At 34.5% G+C, this 5767-nt stretch overlaps 1 pseudogene; it reads right to left on the bottom strand.

Annotated features, from left to right (window-relative positions):
* Positions 1 to 1396: 1396 nt before the first annotated feature.
* On the bottom strand, positions 1397 to 1515 carry LOC111730223 (annotated as a pseudogene).
* Positions 1516 to 5767: the final 4252 nt, after the last annotated feature.

Here is a 5767-nt window from a genome sequence, read left to right as displayed (position 1 = left end):
ATTCTTTTAGCTACTTCTAAAAATATTTATGCTTCATTTGGAGAGGCATTTTTAAAAAATCTTCCTACTAGAATAGCGTAAGTAAAAATAAATACAAAGGTGAGACACATACTAAGAAATGTTAAGAAACCTAGAAAAAATATTCATTACATGATGAATATATTTGGCTATGTATTAATGGAGTATTGATTCATTTTCTCTTTAAGGGAAGATTAATTATCATAAATAGATGGCTAAGTAATGCCATTATAAAGTGCCTTTTACCACACTGTGGGTCAAATCCTATTCTTTATGTATTTGTGGTAAACAAAATCTTTTGCATTATTGTCATCCTTTTCCTCTAACACCAGTGTTATTCAGAGGTTTTGTGGATATCTGTGTGTTGGCCTATACAGCATCCATTTCCCCCTTTTTCTTTTTCTTTTTCTTTTTTCAATAGCATTCTAGTCTTTTTAGGGAGTCACTTTGTCCCACACTCATGTGTTATGGATGAGTCTCCTCCCGTTATCTCCAAGGGTGGGCATGTGTCCCAGGCAATGCCAATTAGAGAATTTCACTATTCTAGCTCATGGATTCATTCAATAATGGGTACATGACTCATTCAGAACCAATGAGATTCAAAACAGAGACATTTGTGAGAACCATTGGAAAAAGGTCTTATCCCCACAATATCAAGTGTGGGCAATCTAAGCCTGACAGTGGCAGTGACCATCGGTCAGCCTGATGCTAGATCCAACAAAAGATGGCAGAACTGAGAGGTGATGGGAGAGTCTTGACCTTTTTAAGCTCATGGATCCAATCAGATTGAAGGCCCTGGTCTTTTCATTTATTAAGACCAATAAATTCCTTCTTCACTTAAGCCTGTTTAAGTTGGGGTTTATGTCACTTGCAACCTGAAGAGTCCTGATTAATTAAGTATTTAATAATGGCTATTTTTCTATAAGACAAAATTTTAGGAAAAAAGGTAACTCTTTAGTGATAGTATGAACATCTTACAGTATATCTCTTCCAGTGTCTGAGAACTGGATCAAAAGAGTATTTCTCCTTAACTCATTTAAGGTGATAGTAATGACTCGCATTACTGAGCATCTACTATATACCAGATGTGCTCAGCACTGAGCTTAGAATCCTTCATTTCATCCTCACGACAAATATTCCCGTATTCTCAATAAGGAAACTGAAGCCAAGAACCAGAATTTGAAGCCAGATCTGTTTTAGTGCAAAGTCTATGCCTTCAATTACCTCTCTTCTTGGATATTTTCATATTAGAAAGATGCATAGTTTAGATATTAGTTTAATAACATTTTTAAAATGTGGGTTATCCATTTTAAAACATAAGCAGAAATATATAAAAGGATTCTTATTCCTTGTGAATATTAATTATTATTTTTTTTAATGCCTACAGCATCTGGTCTTCCTAGGTGTTCTCCCATCCAAGTACTAACCAGGCCCGACCCTGCTTAGCTTTAGAGATCAGATGGGATCGGGTTTGTTCAGGGTGGCATGGCCATAGGTGAATATTAATATTAATATTGTTGAATTAGCTCAACCCCCAGCCCTCCCTCTCCTGCTCCCATCTGTGGCTACTGTCTTCTCAGTGTTGCCACACACACTCCACCTACAAAATCAGGCACTGTGCACACTCATACAGGTCTGTTTTAGAGCAGGACATTACAGCATAATTTTTAAATTTCTTCAGTCATCCTTATTTCTGGAAAGTTCTCACTGATCATCTTGCCTTATGCTGATATATACCAGTACTCTGGGCCCTTTCTCTTATCTCTTCTCCAAGTCCCAGGACTCACAAGCCTCCTGTCTATTAGACAGTCCTGAGAAAACAAAGCACTCCCAATATCTGAATAAACAGTGAAGTTTAGACCTCTCATATCAGTCTTTCCCATTTAGATTAACCCAGGGCTCCACCAAAAAAATCCATGAAGATATTTTTTTTAAACAAAATAGACCTTCTAGTGGGTTTCTACTCTTAGTAATACAGAAATCAAGAAGCAGCTTGAAATGATCTTTTTTCCCCAATGGCTTATTTTATACTTGCAATTGTTTAAAGGTACATAAAAGTCTCCATTTTTTCATAGTTTCTGCTGCAATCTAGAATATATAGTAAGAAATTAATAAGTGGTTGTTAATGGGAGTCCACTAAACAACCTCCTTTTTTCTCTAATGCTGTTGCTTAGACCTAACATCTTTGAAAATTGCTCTCTGGGGCATATAACTTGGAGAATAGCTACTCCAAGTTCCATACGATAACATATCAGAAGTTCCAAGAGATTTAAGCTTAGTATCCCAAAGAATACTGAAAATTTGAGCCAATCCAAACATGATAAACCCACAAAGAGCAAAGAATAAGCTCAACTCTATCTTTACTACACACACGTAAGTCAGATATCTTCATCTCCACCATGTCTGAACATGTGATTGGATGATGGGTGATGCCTGGGAATCCATATTTTGTAAAGTTTCCCTTAAAAATGTTCTGATCATCACTGAACTTTCAAATAGCAATTTTGGTGGTTCGAATATTGATAAAGAGATATGTATAAGTGCCTTTACTTCTCTATGGGGGAAACAGGCACACTTTAATATCTTCTCTCAAGCATTCTTAGGAAAAAAAAAAAAAACAGAATTTCACTGCTTAGTGCTCTGGGCTCTTGAGAGGAAAAACATTTTCAGATATCATCATTAATAATTCATAAATGAACTTTACCAGATCAAAGAAATTCAATATTTTTGTTTGTAACTTATCTTTAAATGTTATCAGTGCCTTTAAAATGCATATCTACCATGAATCACTTCAAATGATTATTTTAATGATTAACGGCAGCCCTGTGCTCTGTGATACCAAGATTGGTGGTTGCACCCCACCACCAAGTCAGAGCATTCCTCAGCAGACCTCATTTGGAGGATTATCATCAAATAGAATAACTCTTTTAACAAATCATATTGTTGTGGACTTAGAGATGTATACATCTGCGTTTAACAGTTTTCGTCTTTAATTTAGATTATTTTATCTGAGGATGGGAGAAAGAACAATTTTAGCCTATAGCTTCTCTGCGATGATGATAGACATTCAGGAAGAATAGGGTAGTTTTCTTTGCTCTCAATGGCAAGTTCCCTTGCCTCAGAATCTGAAGGAATGACAAATGAAATGATCTTCTTTCTCTCTGTGAACTTTACAAACCAGAAACAACATTCCTTTCCTGAAGTTTGATACTTCTGTAAATGTGATTTTTCACTTCCTGAAAACTGTGGTTTCTGATCCAATAGTGTATTTTGGGAGGTCAGAATTATCTGGAAGAACTTTTTCAAATAACGGTATACACACACACCCTCCTTACTCACTTTTCAATTTGCAAATTTGATTTAGAGGATAAATTTGATTTAAAATTTGACCAAGAAGAGAAAATTACTTTGGGAAGTTCCTGGATGGTACATAGTGATTACAAGTTTCTCTGCCTCTGTTTTGTAATGATTAGCATGAATCTTGGACATAGCAAGGAAGGAATCAGGTTAGACTTGCTGTAGGCAAGAATTTAAGTTAAAAAAATTTAATTATTTTATTATCTTTATTTTCAGTCTGCTGTGGCTGTATCAGTATGATGTGTCCTTTTATCATCATTATTTCATGATGTATATTAACTCATAAATAAGATTTTCCTTTTTGAATTTGCTGTAGAGATTTAAAAATTAAGAAAGTCATCTGTTTTAGACAAAGAAATGCATAGAAAACCTTTTAATTAATTATTAATTTAAGTATATAAATTAATATTTAATTATTATCCAATAATCAATTAATTATTAATTAAATAATTACTTAATTAATAATTAATTGCTGTTAAATAATAATTATTAAATTAATTACTAATGATTATTAAATAATAATTTAATGATGGTAATATATGCATAAATAATAATTAATTGTTATGCATATAAAGTCTTTTAATTATTAAATTAATTATTACCATTTATGTAGATTTTAGTTAATTTCTCCATTTTATTCTTAACCTAGATGAAAAAGCATGATAATAGAAACACATTTAAAAATACTCAAATGATTAATTTCTTGCTAAAGGAAAACTAACTCAAAATTAAACATAACCTTGTACTAATTTATTTTAAAAAAGCTATAAGCCTACAGATGTAATTTTTAGGTAAAATTACATTATGAGTATATATTCAGCACAAAATGTTGTTTCAGGATCCACTGGGTAGAATATATGAAATATAATTTATTCCATCTTAAATTCAAATTAATATTGTGAATGTAGAAACCTATGGAATTTTTGTATAGTAGCATAATAGCCGTGTGATACTGATTTTAAGTACTTCATAGGAACCAGACAATTCTACTTGAGGTGGAGGGATTAAGTAAGTGAACAACAGGTCAAAGGCTACCAATATGAAATAATACTACAGTCTGCTGAGTTCTGAAAATTTGAAATTTTTGGCCAAACTACTTGTCACAGACATCACTGCTCATTAGAATTAGATATTTATGCTTCACATCCTTCTGACATAGCTTTAAACTCCACCTAAAGGATATCATGTCTTGGCAACTCTTAGTTCAAGATACTGAGTCAAAAAATGTCAAGTTTTGTCATAGATCCACTAAACCAGAGATCCCTAACCGTTTGGCACTAGGGACCCGTGCTCCTATAAAGATCTAATGACTGATGATCTGAGGTGGAGCTGAGGCAGTGATGCTAGCGCTGGGATGTGGCTGCAAATACAGATGAAGCTTCTCTGTCTCAACCTCCGCTCACCTCCTGCTGTGTGGCCCTGCTCCTAACAGGCCACGGACCAGTACCAGTCCACGGGCCCTGGGGGTTGGGGACCCCTGCATTAAACTAAAAGTATATTTGCACATTAGGTTTCCCTGTATTCATGGAGCTAAATAAAGTTAGCTACAGTGTATGTTCTCAGACACAAATATAATTGTGACACACTGCTTAAAAACCTTTCAGAAAAGTTCTTGATCTGGCCCCAGCCCACTCTCTTCTTAGTCCTGATATGCTCCCATGCATATCTTATTCAGCTGCTCGTGTTATCCCAGCATATCACGTTTAATCGTGCCTCTTTGCCATGACGCTACTGTTCTTTTTGCTTTGAATCCTCTTCCCTGATTAGCTATTTTTTTCATCCTTCAAGACATAGCTCAAATTTTAATGCCTATAAGAAATCTTCTTTATTGCCCCCCTTCCCCTCATTAATCATCTTCCACCTTTCTTTCCCATTGTACAGCATTTAAGTACATCTCTCCTGCTAGACCATGAGCCTTCCCCAGTAGCTTCTCGAAAGCAATGGCAATGTCTTATTCATCTTTATATTCCTGTTCTTCTCACCGCTCCCTCCTCATGCAACTGCCTAGCACAATGTCTGGCATAATATCTCTTTAATGGATGAGTGAATGTTAAATCAATATGATCCCTAGTTACTCCAAAATGCAATCTAAAGAAAATGACATTTATGTGTTAAAACAAGAAAGAAACAAACATTTTAAATGAAAGACTATGCAGAATTTATACAATTTAAATCCAAAATTTTATTCCAATAAATATTGGAAAGTTAAGTATTTATGGTAAGTATAGAAATTAAATGTACATCATTGAGCATTTGCATAGGAAACAGTGCTTGGAAGTGAATGAGCATCCAAGTGTTGTCTCACATATGGTGAGTCCCTAAAGAGTGGAACTGGTATGACAAAAATAGTTCATTTTGACATCTATTATGGCTTTGTTTCATGAGTGGTTTT

Source organism: Pteropus vampyrus, unplaced genomic scaffold (assembly GCF_000151845.1).
Source record: "Pteropus vampyrus isolate Shadow unplaced genomic scaffold, Pvam_2.0 Scaffold9, whole genome shotgun sequence".
Taxonomy (NCBI): Eukaryota; Metazoa; Chordata; class Mammalia; order Chiroptera; family Pteropodidae; genus Pteropus; species Pteropus vampyrus.
Note: the sequence above shows the minus strand (reverse complement) of the source record. Positions and strands in the feature narration are given on the sequence as shown.